The sequence below is a fragment of the Eschrichtius robustus genome, chromosome 3 (assembly GCF_028021215.1).
Source record: "Eschrichtius robustus isolate mEscRob2 chromosome 3, mEscRob2.pri, whole genome shotgun sequence".
NCBI classification, from domain to species: Eukaryota; Metazoa; Chordata; class Mammalia; order Artiodactyla; family Eschrichtiidae; genus Eschrichtius; species Eschrichtius robustus.
Window position 1 is genome coordinate 11,752,595 of NC_090826.1, and position 14,012 is coordinate 11,766,606.

Sequence of the window (14,012 nt, forward strand, 5' to 3'; positions counted from 1 at the left end):
AGCTCTTGCTGCCTCGGGGCCATTGCATTTGCTGTTGCTCTTGCTGACATGCTCTTCCCCATTCTTGGCATGTTTGGCTTCTTCTCTATCCTGCGGGTCTCAACAGAGGCCTTTCCAGACCATGCCACCCAAAGCACAGCTGCCCGGGGATTCCGCATTTATTTCCTTCACAGCCTGGCCTCGGTGTATGTTTAAATAATTGATTTGTCATGTATCTCCCTTGCTCTGACACAATCTCCATCAGAATAAAGACCTCATGTGTCTTGCTGACCCAGGCTCCCCAACAGCTGGCTCAGTGCCCAGCACATAGTCAGCCCACAGTAAGTTTTTCTTGAATTAATAAACATAAGGCTTTCTATTAATAAGGCTACAGTAAAGTCCTGCTCCTCTTGTTCTTGACCTACAGGATGATTTGCTATTTTAAAGCAGCTTTTACAGATAAACTTAGTGTTTCAGGGGAGACCCCAGTGTCACCCTGCTAAACCATTCGCCTAGGCCTGCCTCTGGGATGTGGTCATGAGAGTTGAGACCAGATACTCCTAGGAGTAGTGAGTTCTCCATCCATGGAGGCATGCAAATTTTTACATGTACTAACTCATTTGATCTTCACCATTCCCAAAGACCCTGTGGGATCTTTAGGGTCCTCCCCATCGGACCCCCCTGCCTTTTCCCCCAGCCTGCTAACTCCCTTTCCCCCTCCCTATTCTGGACAACACTTTGAGCTTTTATTTCAATAAGATGAATCAAAGTCCATCTGAGAAGTCTAAGTGTACATCTGCTCACACATATAATTTTATAGTACAAGAGTTTATCAGTCCTGAATGTATCTTTAGTGACAGGCTTGGCTAATCTTTCATCTAATTACATTCATTAACATTTAAATGTATAATCATTAATGTATCTGGGCACAGTGGTCTAAATATTTTATAGAGATCTTAATTACAATAGACTTCCAGTCTTGCCATAGAACTCGTGCGCCCTGCCAATCAAAGGGGTGGTATCAGGTAGCTCAGTGGCCCTGGCCAGGGGAACAGCAAGAACCTGCCTTTTGCTGGGGAACAGCGGTGGCTGGGGGGTCTCCATTTTCTGGCTGCACAGCAGAAGCAAGGTCGACGGTTGGAGAAGGCAAGGGAATTGGTTCTTGCGATTTCTCGCTGCCACACCTCTGTTAACTGAAGTCACCATCCTCCTAGAAAAGGGGGCAATCAAAGACACAATAACAAATTAAAAATAATAATTATTGCACGCTTCCCTGGTGGTGCAGTGGTTAAGAATCCACCTGCCAATGCAGGGGACACAGGTTCGATCCCAGGTCCGGGAAGATCCCACATGCCGCAGAGCAACTAAGCCCGTGCGCCACAACTACTGAGCCTGCACTGTAGGGCCTGTGAGCCACAACTACTGAGCCCGCGTGCCACAACTACTGAAGCCCACGTGCCTAGAGCCTGTGCTCCGCAACAAGAGAAGCCACCGCAATGAGAAGCCCGTGCACCGCAACGAAGAGCAGCCCCCACTCGCTGCAACTAGAGAAAGCCCGCGCGCAGCAACGAAGACCCAACGCAGCCAAAACCAAATATATAAAATAAATAAATTTATAAAATAATAATAATTATTATTATTGCCACTGATACTTTAGGAGGTCGATAAAAAACAACCCTTTCTTCCTCTGCCAAATTATGAAGTAGTCTCAGAGAGTCTCCTAGGAGTCGATGAAGATCAGAATGTGAGTTTTGTGGCTGTGAAAGCTGATCTGGGAATGGGGCTCAGATCCGAGGCCATGGCAGCTGGTTAACCCTTTATGCCAGAAGTAGACAGACGTACCTGCCCAGACGGCACAGGTGGGCACCTGCAGCCCCCAGGCAAGTTGTCCCCTCATAGGAACAGCCGTCTTCACACTTTTGACCCCCTCAATGGTTTATAAAGCTCATTCAGGCACGGCTCAGTCTATGAGGTTGGCAGGTTTCATTGTACCCATCCCACAGAGGAGAACACTGAGTCTCTGAGAGGTCCCGTGGCTTCCGAAAGGCAACGGCCAGTGGGAGGCAGAGCAACACCTGAATCCTTGATGTCCTGCTGTGACCCCCACCTGGACCCCTGTTTTCCCAGGAGCTGTCCCAGCTCCCTGCTCCCACCCTCCCAGTTCTCTGAGGTGACCCAGCAGGTCCCCCAGCAAGGCCTGGGCCCTGAAGGGAATTGGGATCTCGTGAGATGGGGCCACCAGACACCCCTCCTCCCCACCACCAGGGCCGGCACCCACCCCAGCCGTGCTACACCTGCCACTGCCCACCTGGACGAAGAGCAGGTGCTCAGAGCCAGAGCACCTGGGCTGGATCCTGCATCCACCGCCTACCTGCCAGCTGGGGCAGCCTAACCGATCTTTGCCTCACTTTCCTGGTTTGTACCCTGTGGATCATGATGGTAACTACCTCACAGGATTGTTGCAAAGAAAATTTAGTGAAACTTACAAGATGTTTTAACCCAACCCATAAAAAACACTCAGTAAATGGTAACTGCTGCTACACTGTCATCTGCCTCCCCCTTCCCCTCCCCCCTCCGCCTCCCCCTCCCCCTCCCCCTCCGCCTCCTCCTCAGGGCTGGGGAAGCCCACGCTGACCTTCATCCCTCAAGCTCTGTCTGTGCCCCTTCATGGAAGTCTTGCCCCTTAACTCTCACCACAGTCGCACACAGAAGGTATCATCTTTGCCCGTGCGGGAAGGAGCTGGACTTTGAATCCAGGACCAACCCCAAGTTCACGTTCCTTCCCGAGCCCCGGAAGTCCTGCAGGATTCACGTAGGGCACACCTTGTCCATACCTGGAGCTGCCCTTCTTCACTACCAACTCATGGGGTGCCCCGATGGCATGAGGGCCGCCTCCCCCCGGATGATAAGAGCTGGTATTTACTGAGCACTGCCCCCTACACTCGACACCGCTCTGGGCAGGTTGCATGTACAAAGCCAGTCCTATGAGGTGCAGGCTGTTTTTAAAGCTTTTTATTAAAATAGGACATATCTGCAGAAAAGTGCAAGTGAATTCACAGCTTGGTGAATCGAAACAGACTGAACACCCCTGCCTCACCAGCCCCCGGATCAAGAAGTAGAACATCATTAGCTTCCTGAAAGCACTCCTGGGTACCCTTCCTGTTGCCATCCCCTCCATGGAGAGCCTCTTCCTGACTTCTCAGCACGTGGATTAATCCTGCCGTTTTTACGTGCCGTAAAGGGAGTGATACGGAATATACGCTTTTGTGTCTGGCTTCATTGGCTCAGCATTTCTTCTCTGTGGTTCATTCATGTTGCGTGTGTTGTAATTCGCTTGTTCTCCTTCGATGGAGTCGTGCTCCAGTGAAGGGACCACAGTGGGTACGGCCCTTCTGCTCAGGGTTGCCCAGGCAGTTTCCGGCCTGGAGCTTTTACAGATAGTGCAACTTTTCCCTGCAGGAACCTTGGTGAACATGGATGAGTGCTTGTTGGGCATGGGCTGCAGTAGGAACTATTTATCCTTCCTTTACAGTGTGAAAATCTGGGATCTATGACTTGCTCCAGGTCACACCTCGAGTGAGTGGCCAAGCTGGGTTTGAACCCAGACAGTCTAGCTCCGGCTCCTGCTCTCTGTGGTCGTTCTCCTTCTGAACTTGCCTGGGAAGAGGCTGATCGTTGCTACCAGTTCGCCGCCTGCATCTAACCTTGAACAGTCCTGCTGGGTCTCTGCTGGAGAGAAGGCACGATGAGACCAGTCCCCAAACCACTGGGTGCCCAGGGCAGCTTCCTGAAGGTTCTAGAGGGACTGCTAGACCATCTTGAAAGTATGACACCAAAGCCCAGAGAGGGTGTGTGAGCTCCCAAGGCCACACAGCAAACTGGCTTGCACCTTGGTGTCCTGTCTCCCTGTCCCCTGGGCATTCCCTGCCTCCTCTCAGGGCCTAGCCAGCGCCATCGTCTTGCCTGAGAATGACCTCACGCACCGACATGAGCCTTGAAAAATAGTCCTCATTGTGTGCGGCATGGGGCCTGTGGGCCGATGCTGCGTTTCCAGAAATCTCCGCCCCCTGAGTCTAGGGAATGTCACAGTTCCGGGCCCATCCCCTGCCACTATTTTTAGTGGTGATTTGGAGGAAGGAGGACTTTCCTGGACTTGCCTTCAGAGGCTGGAAAACAAACACCTCCCCCTCCCCGCCCCCGCCCTCCCAGTTCCCTTGGCAGGAAGTGGGGGCCTGGATTCCTGGACCTGCCACTTACCCTGCAGGCTTCTTGATGAGCTCTGAGGTCTTCAGAGCTGACGGGTGGGTGGCAGCAACAGTGTGCCCCTGCCCCCACCTAGGACCATGAACAGCCTGAAAAGGGCTCCCATGCCCCCCAGCAGCACCTTTTTTTTTTTTTTTTTGCTATGTTGGGTCTTTGTTGCTGCGCGGGCTTTCTCTAGTTGCGGCGGGCGGGGGCTGCTCTTCGTGTGGTGCGTGGGCTTCTCACTGCGGTGGCTTCTCTTGTTGCAGAGCACAGGCTCTAGGCACGCGGGCTTCAGTAGTTGCAGCATGTGGGTTCAGTAGTTGTGGCTCGTGGGCTGTAGAGCGCAGGCTCAGTAGTTGTGGCACACGGGCTTAGTTGCTCTGCAGCATGTGGGATCTTCCCGGACCAGGGCTAGAACCCGTGTCCCCTGCACTGGCAGGCGGATTCTTAACCACTGCACCACCAGGGAAGTCCTTTTTTTTTTAATATTTATTTATTTATTTGGTTGTGCCAGATCTTAGCTGCAGCATGTGGGCTCCATAGTTGCAGCGTGTGGGCTCCTTAGTTGTGGCATGCGAATTCTTAGTTGCGGCATGCATGTGGGATCTAGTTCCCTGACCAGGTATCGAACCCGGGCCCCCTGCATTGGGAGCGTGGTGTCTTATCCACTGTGCCACCAGGGAAGTCACCAGCAACTCTTATTATACTCTCTCTGCAGGTGTCTGATCCCCTCCTGGGGGTTGGCCTTACCCTCCCGCCTAAAGTTTTTCCCAGGGGGAATTCCCTGGCAGTCCAGTGGTTAGGACTCTGCACTTCCATTGCAAGGAGCCTGGGTTCGATCCCTGGTCAGGGAACTAAGATCCCCCAAGCCGTGTGGCATGGCCGAAAAAATAAAGTTTTTCCCATTGGGAGCCCCTGGGCCTCTGTGCTTGAGGTGGACACTCTCCAGGTGGCTAATAGTGGGCACGCATCCCCCCTCCCATCACCCCCCTGCCCGGGCTCCGAGACAGCGTTCCCCCAGTGCTCTTGCATCCTCTGCTCAAACTCCCACAACAGGGTGCCTCTTCCCTCCCAGGACCACCCGGCCCCCTCTGAGATGGCTCTGACAGACTGTCACTTAGAATGGTGGTAAAGCACAGGCAAGCAATCACCCTCAGGTGCAGTTAGAGCTTTTGCTTTCCTTTAATGCTTACCACAGTAGAATGAGGTAGAAACTGTTATCCTACTTTATACATGAGGAAAAAAGGCACATATTGATTAGGGAACTTATCCAAGGTCACACAGCTGGTGAATGGTGGAGCTGGGCTTCGACCCCAGGTGTCTGTACGGAGCCTGGTTCCTCAGCTGTGCCTGGACCCTGATCTCTCCCGTGTGACTTCTTCTATGGACACCTGCTCAGATTAGCAATCCAGCCCCCATGCAAGGCCGAGAGGTGTGGCTGGGTAGTATGATTAATTGCCAGTATTGAAAACTAAAGAGATATTTAAAACATAAAAATTGTGATAATCTAGAGTATGGAATTTTCTAGAAGAGACAGCAGGTATGGCAATGCTGGGCCCCATTCAGTCATGGAACAGCTGCCGCTCCAGGCTGGGTGTGCATTCTAGGTCCCCACCTGCTCTTCCTTTCTTACCGATGGTCGCTGTCAGGGCCCTGTGGCAGTTGCGTGTTCCACCCTGGTTATGGTGGTCCTCTCTTGAGCCCCTAAGCTGGAGAATCAGGGAAGGAAGGGGCAGTTTGAGAATTTGGCAATTATGAGCACACCCCCTTCCCCACCCTGCTCAAGCCCCCAAGTCATCTCTCCCCCACTTTCTTCACTCGAATAGACCCATGCCTAGTGCTGGCTCCTGGAAATACTGTCGGATGAGGCCAGGACCTGCCTTCAAGCAGCTTCTAGGCTAGTCTGGGAGGTGGGAAGGCCCTGAGCTGTTGGTCTGGTTTCCAGGCTGCTGGTGTACCTTCCTATGGGGCGGGCAGGGCTCCTGCAGCAAGTAGAGGCGTGAGCTGTGGGCTTTGGAAACCCAGAAAGAAGCTGCACTGAATTCTGAAGAGGGGCGAAGGGCGGGCATTCCTCAGCAGAAAGGCAGGGATACTTAAACATCACTTCCCCTCAATAAACCCAGAATATGTAGTGTTAGATGGTGGTGAGTTCAAAGCAGAAAAAACAGGGAACGGAGTGAGGAGGGTGTCCAGGCAAGGCTTTGCTGAGAAATTGACGTTTGAGTCAAGACCTGGAGGAGACAGGAGTGGGCCACCGGCATAGGTGACGGAGCAAGGAGGATGCCCCAGGTGGGGAGCAGCCAGCGCAGAGATGCCGAGGGCCGGGGAATGTACGCGAACCAGGAACAGCGAGGCGCGGTGGGGCAGGGGTGGTTGGGGAGGAGATCACAGAGATACAGGTGGGGCCGGGGGGGGATGACAGGTCACATGGCCCTGATGGGCCATTCTAAGGACTGTGCTCGCCCTTGAGTGAGAAGGGCCATAGGGGAGGAGCAGAGAAGTGACATGATCTGACTTGCATGTTAAGGGGACACTCCCTGCTGAGTTGACGTCGACTAAAGGGCTGGGAGACCAGTTAGGAGGCCACTGCATGATGCAGACAGGTGATGGTGGTGACATGGACCAGGGTGGGGACCGAGGAGTGGCGAGAAGTGGCCAGATTCTGGTAACATGTTACAGGCAGAGCTGACGTGGCTCGCTGATGACTTGGGTGTGGGACGTGAGAGAAACAGAATCAAGGAAGATTCTGGGGCTTGGGTCCAGAGGAGCGGGAAGGCTGGGGTCCCCATGAACTGAGTTTGGGGAGACAGAGAGGAGCGGGTTGTCAGGGGGCTGGTCAGGGACTCACTCTTGGACGTGTGAAGTTGGAGATACTGTTAGACACCCGGTGTGGGAGGCTCTTGGCTCTGAGAGTGGAGTTTGGGGCGAGGTCCAGGCTGGGAAGCATCAGCATATGGGTGGATTTAAAGCTGGGAAGCTGGATGAGCCCAGCCAGGAAACCGTGATACAGGAGGGCCAAGCCCGCTGATGCCTGGAGGTCAGAGTGATGGGAGGTGAGCCAAGAGACCGCGACACAGCAGCCAGAGATGGGAGAAGAAGCCAGGAAAGAGGGGCTGGGAGGGCGCAGAGAAGCGTCCCCCATGCCAAGGAGCGCATAGGCGAGGACGGTGGGGCTCATGGCTTGGAGGTTATCAGTGACCTGGAGAAGAGCACGTGCCAGAGAGGATGGCAGGAGGGGAATGGACGCACGGGGAGCACAGTCTTTCAAAACTTCTTTGCTCCAAAAGGAAGAAGAGAAGTGGAATGAGAACTGGAGGGGAAGAGGGGTCACATGCAGTTTTTCTGTTAAAGATGTGAAAGAGAATTGCATGTTCATGTGATGTTGGGAGAAATCCAGTGCAAGGCACGGTCCAAGAACCCTCACGTCTGAGTAGGCCCTTGTCCTGAAGGGAGACCTGGTCTCAAAGCCTCCTGCCTAGCCAAACATGGCAGCCTCGCTGGCTCAGGGGGCCCCCAGGTTGGGCAGAGGGAGCCGAGCAGGAGGGTGGCCTCTTCGAGGCAAAGGGAAGGCACAGCTGTGGCCAGGCTGATGGCAGGGGAGCCCCGTGGGAGAAGCAGACACCTCGCTCCCGTCCAAAGCACAGTGTCTGGTGTCTGTCCCCAGCCCTGAGCTCCTTAAAATTCTGCAGGTGCCCTGGGTCAGCAGGGAAGCTTTGGTCCACTTGAGTCTCCTTGTGTCCTGCTGGGACGCGGCAGGAACAGCGTGAAGTGGCCGTGGACACGGTTCACAGAGCCCTGGGTGGTTTGGCAAGAACTGCAGCTGTGTTGCAGTCAGCCCTGAGAGCATCAAGGCTTGGGGTCCTATCAGGGGCCACAGGGAAATTAGCCTGCCGTGTCCCACCCCGGAAGGCAAGGAGAGACAGAATAAAGGGAAGTAAAACCTTCTCTGCCCCCAGGACCCCGGAAATATTGGATGCTACTCAGTGATGGCTGTGGACCAGGTCCCCACTCCTTCCCCGGCTGTCTACTTTGTTCAGTCGTTCATTTGAGAGTCAATCCACTGGTATTTACTGAGCACTTACTATGTGCCAGACTCTGTTCTAGATGCTGGGGATACAGTGGTGAACAAGGCAGGCCAGGTCCCTGTTCCCAAGGAGCTTATATTAAGTAAACTCAGTCATCCTTCATCTACCTTTGACCCAATTGAGGGAAATAGTCTGCTCTCTCACCTTTAAGCTTGCAGGTTGGAGTTTGTCTACCACCATCTCACTGATGTGAATGGACTGGTTTTCTACCAGTTGAGAGAATTGCTCCTTTCTCTTTTGGTTAAACGGAGTTGACCTTGGTTCCATGGAGTGCAGTGGTAATTGGCACAGCATTGACCCAGAAGAGGCTCACCAAATTATTCTCAAACATACCAACTCTGATCAGTCAGTGATGGCATCTGCCTCCCTATCTGAGGCAGACCTGGCAAATCTGCATTTCCCTCCCGTCATCCCATGGCGGACATCCCCAATCAACCCAGGTTCCTATAGAGCCTGGTTGATTAGTCATGTCTGCATGGACACAGGATTGGAAAATGAGAACCTGTATTCCAGATAGTTTCCTTTCCTGCCCTAGGCAGAAGGTTGGAAAGGTCACACTGCCTAACTTTTTAGGCTGCACTTGGAGAGAGGAGCTATGGGGACTATGGAAAGATCATGGGCCTGAACGTTGAAGTACTGGGGTCAGGTGCCGGATCTGCCTCTCATTGGCCATGTGAGCTGGTCAACCCACCTCACCTGGCAGTGAGAAGAAAAGGGGGGTTTCCATTTGTGAGGAACAGAGCTGCCCTAGATCAGACCCCAGACCGCCCAGCCAAGCCCACATCTGACCTGGCTCAGCGGGTACAGTTTTCTCAGTCACCACCAGTGGCCGCCATTTATCCAAGTGAGTGGTTGGCTTTCCTTTGCTACGTAAGCACTACCTGCTGGGGCAAGTCTGCTTAACCTTTGTAAAGTAGGTTGAACCTTGACCTGTTCTGAACTCACCTTACTCAGCCCTCAAACAGGAAAAAGCAAGATGAACTAGGCTATACCCATCCCAGGGCCATAAGTCTGGGATCTTTAACTTGCTTCCCTGGGCTGTGGCCTCCTTCTCCCTGCCCTGGCTTCTTCCTTTGGTCCTTTTCTCAGAATCCAGCCTGTCAGCCGAGTCAACCTGTATCTTCTGAGAGTTTTGGGGGCCTGAGTGCAGGCGTAGGAGCTGAATGACAGGAAACGAGGCTAACATTTAATGAGCACCTGCTGTATTCAGGTGTTGGGTGATGTCACATAGAGCCTTAAAGGTAGAGAATATCACCCCCAGCTTAACAGCTCAGGAAGCTTGCTCAGAGAAGTGACATGCAAATAAGACCCTCCGGGTGGGACGGGGTAAAGGCCAGACTGGAATCCAGGGCTCTGTGAATCTGGAGCTGTGTCTTTCTGGGTTCTCTTCTCCCAAATGCTCAAGGTCCCTACCTGACGGTTCACTCAAGATATGGCAGTCTGTTCTGTATAGGGCAGAAATGATTATACTTTCATCCTCCATTCTACAGATAATTAATTTTGATAGGCAGACTCCAAAGCCAATGCTTTTAACCCAACTGTGTTGGCTTAAGAATCAGGAGACCTGGGCTTATTCACTGTGTGATATTTGATAGTCTTTCCCTCTCTGGGCCTCAATTTCCCCGTCAAAGGGAAGTTGAGCTGGAAGAACATTTTGGTGGGTGTGTATTCAGAGTGGTTTGCCAAGCCCTTCTGGCTCCCACCTACCCACCCCTCCTTTCCCAGAATCTGTAGATGCTGATCAGGAATGTTGAGTGGAAAAGAAAGGGGGCCCCCTGCTGGTGGAAGCTGGGATTGTCATACACAGGCTGAGGTCTGCCTGACCCTGTTGGCCACCCCTCCCCACCACTGACCCAGTGTTTGTCAGGGGTCCACCAGGCTGGAATTTTCACAAGGGCTCTTGGCCGTGGACCATCCAGAAGCAGGCCAGCAGTCTTCTGAGCTCAGACTAATAGGAAATCTGCCCTCATGGAATGAGACCATGTCTTGGGCTGGCTGAGGATCCTGTAAGCGGGAGGGGGTGGCTGGTGGAGGATTCCTTAAAAGCTGCTGACGCACACATGCACGCATACACACCCTCCTTCCAGCAGTCACGGAGCAGTCATGGGGTGCATATAAGAGTGTCAAACCGCCTTTAATGGAAACCTCAGAAAGCCCGCTTGGGACTGTAAGACAGCTGCAGAAACAGTATTTGTAGCACGAGTAACTGGTGTGAATATTTGGATCATCCACTGGTTTTATGGATCGATGCAGGTTCTGTGTTCACAACGATGTGCTTTCACAGTAGGGGTGATGGAGGAGCTTGAGTGGTTCAAGGTCAGACGCCAAGGATGCAAGTCCAGGGTCTGCGCGGGTCTTGGCGTGTCAGTTAACCCTTTGAGCCTCAGTTCCGTCCTCCATAAGGCAGGTGCAGCCCTACCCCCAGCACAAAGTCTGGAGGAGAAGATGGGGCCAACCGGGCTGTGCAGATTTGTTGGGGGTTGGCAATTTGGGAGCCAGCAAAGCTGTGGGATAGGAGGGTGCTGGGGCCAGGTGGGCACTGCCACTCACTGCTTGGCCATGTTCCTTAATCTCCCTGGGTGCCCACTTCCTCATCTATAATGTGGATTGACTTCAAAAAGTGGTTGTGAGAATTAAGTGACAAAAACCCATCGGGGGCTGAGAGCCGTGCCTGGCACATGGGAATTGTTCTAATATCTAAGGAATTGAGGTTCAGGGAGGTTACGTGATTTGCTCGAGGTCTCAGAGCCAGGGAATTCCCTCATCCGGTGGTTAGGACTCTGAGCCAGGGACAGAACCCAGATCCTCTGACCCCAGACCAGTGCCCGTCTGCCCTGCTGTGTGGTGTTGGCCAAGGCCATGGACATGTTTGTGGGGGACAGTGGTCAAGGCGAAGTCGTCTAGGACCTCAGAAGTTAAAGGAAGCTCACAGAGTCCAGCACGCCCATGCTGGGGAAAACTGAGTCTGGGAGAGGGGAAAGCTGACAGCCTGGTCCCTCACTGCCTGGCAAGGTTCTCACTGCAGGCGCTGCCCCGGTGCATAAGGAGAGACCCCCTCGTGCTCAGAAGTGCCCTGTAAAACCCCTTACTCTCCAGGCCCACGACCCCCAGAAGCTCAAAAGCCGAGAATTACCCTGCGCTGTCAGCTGTGGCCTCCCATCACCTGGGCACTGGAAGAGGGGGTCTGCTTTGCCCAAGGCTGGAGTCGAGGGACCTTTCTTCTCTCTCTGGTCCCCACCCGCCAAGAGTCGCATTTGCAGAAGTTAAACTGGGGCTGACACTGCTTCACCCTGCCTCACGTCTGGGTTAGGGGCTATGGCATCCCAAGCCAGGGAAAGAGGAGGGCGTCTGCTGTGGGAAGGCAGACCTCAGAAGCTTGGGAAGAGTGATGGCCCCAGAGAAGCGCCACCGTCTTGGGGTCATGGTTGGGGCCCTGGTTCCACCCTCCAGCTCATGCAAACATCCAGCCTCCTTGAGTTAGAAAAATCAGTCCCTCCCTGCACACCCTCCCTCTCACCCCCAGAGTCCCCACATTCCCAGGAGCCAGGCTGGTCTCCTGCAGGGTCTACTGGGCATGACATCACCCGTCACCATGGCAGTGGTTCCAGTGGCCTGGCTGCTGGCATGGGACACACCTGGGTGAAGCTGGGTGGCTGGGAAGGAGAACAGAGCGCTGGGGAGCTTGGGGCCGAGGCAGGAGGAGGCTGGTCACAGAGAGAGACCGTCATGCTCATGGACCATCACCTCGTCTTGCATTAAGAATGTTTGGAGGTCATCAAACAGGGTTTTGAAGGAGAAATAAAAGCATGCTTATGACACAGGAAGGACGCATTCCACTGTGTAATTTTCATAGCTGTGTGTCTGTAGTTTAAATTATTTCTTGGGAGTCTGTCAGGCTAAGTGCCTTGTTTCCCTAAAGAGTTACAATACCTGTTCCCCCCTTCAGGGGACCCCCCCCATCTGTTGGGGTGACAGCACCTGGATACTTGGGGATGTTCAGGCTCCATTGGGACACACGCCCACTTTCCCACCTCAGGCCTGTGGGGCGTCCCCAGGTGCTCCCAGGTCCTGCTCCTCCACGTGAGTTTCCTGAGTGGGTCGTGGACATTTGTGCTTCTGAAAAGCTGGGCAGACAGCACAGCAGCTTCTTGGTTCACACCATGGTTCCAGAGGCACCTTGTCTTCGTTTTTAAGTGATCTTCACTTGGCATCATTCCAAGAGATTCAGCTTTCGTGTTTTCTCGGTCCGCAGCCTGGCAGGGTCCAGCCCAGAGTCAGGCCTGGAATTCCGGTCACGGTGACCTAAGCTGCCGCTCAGCCAAGCTGGCCCTGAAGGGGACAAGTCCAGCTGCAGAAGCCAGGCAGCTCAAAGCTGGGATTTAAAGGGCCCCCCAAGACCTGCGGTCCCCACGGCAGGGGTCTCCCCAGGGCTCCTTGCACGTGACAACACCGCCCCAGCTGACCTGCCTCTACCCTGTTCTACAGGGCGGTGCTGGGTGGAGGTAGGGGGTGAAGATGCAGCTTATGGCAGGCACCGAGCCAGAGCCCAGGGTCCTCGGTCCTTATGCCGTACTTTTTCATATCAGAGGCCGAGTTTGCAGGTTCACTGTCCGGGACAAGATGGGGTGGCACCGCCATCGCCTGCCCCCTATCACTGCCCTCAGCTAGCCGTGGGGCTGGGACCCTCTGGGGTTTGGGGGCTTCTCTGTAGAGGCAGCATAATGTAGGGTCAAGTGTTTGGGCCTTGGAGTCAGGTGTGGCTCTGTGACTCTGGGCAAATTACTTAACCACTGTGTGCCTTCTCAGGCTGGAAGCTTCCAGAGCCAAGGAGTTGCTTTGCCCCCTCCCCACCACCTCCACAGTTCCTTCCTCAGTGTTCTCTCCACAGAGGGGGGAGGGGATGGAGTTCTGGGGGCCCTGGGGAAAGCAGTGGGGCCCGCCCTGCACAAGCCCAGGCTTGCCCGTCTCCACTCCCTGCCGTACAGAGCCAGTGCCGTGAGGAGAGTCTGGAGGGAGCAAAAGCCACACTGCTGCCAGGAGGCTGTGTGCAACACGGGGCACCGTGTCTGTGTGTCTGTGTCTGTTTGTCTGTGTGTCTGTGTGACAGCTTTATTGAGATACAATTCACATAGCATACGACTCACCCATTTACAGTACGTGATTCAATCGTTTTTATTATATTCAGAGATGTACATCAATATTAGAATATTTTCATCATGCCCTTTGGCTACACCTCCATATCTCCAGCCCCCGGCCCAAGGCAACCACTAATCTCATTTCTGTCTCCGTAGGTTTCCCTATTCTGGACACTTCATTTGAATGGAATTATACAGCATGTGGCCGTTTGTGGCTGGCTTCTTTCACATAGCATAATATTTTCAAGATTCATCACATTGTAGCATGAATCATTACTTCCTTTTATTGTCAAATAATATACCGTTATATGGATGTACTACATTTTTAAACATTCATTCATCATTTGATGGACATGTGGTTGTTTCAGCTTCGGCTATTATCATTACAGCTGTTATAAACATATGTATACACGTTCCTGTGTGGACATACGTTTTCAGTTCTCTTAGATGTACACCTAGGAGCGGAACTGCTGTATCACAGGGGAAGTTTATGATTAATCACTTGAGGAACTGTCAGCTCTTTTCCACAGAGGCTGTACCATTTTCCATTCCCACCAACAGTGTATGA

At 53.3% G+C, this 14,012-nt stretch overlaps 1 protein-coding gene across 1 annotated transcript in view; it reads left to right on the forward strand.

Moving 5' to 3' along the window:
* The window catches only part of KAZN (kazrin, periplakin interacting protein), a 463,316-nt gene that overhangs the window by 383,110 nt on the left and 66,194 nt on the right, over positions 1 to 14,012 (forward strand). The window lies entirely within an intron of this gene.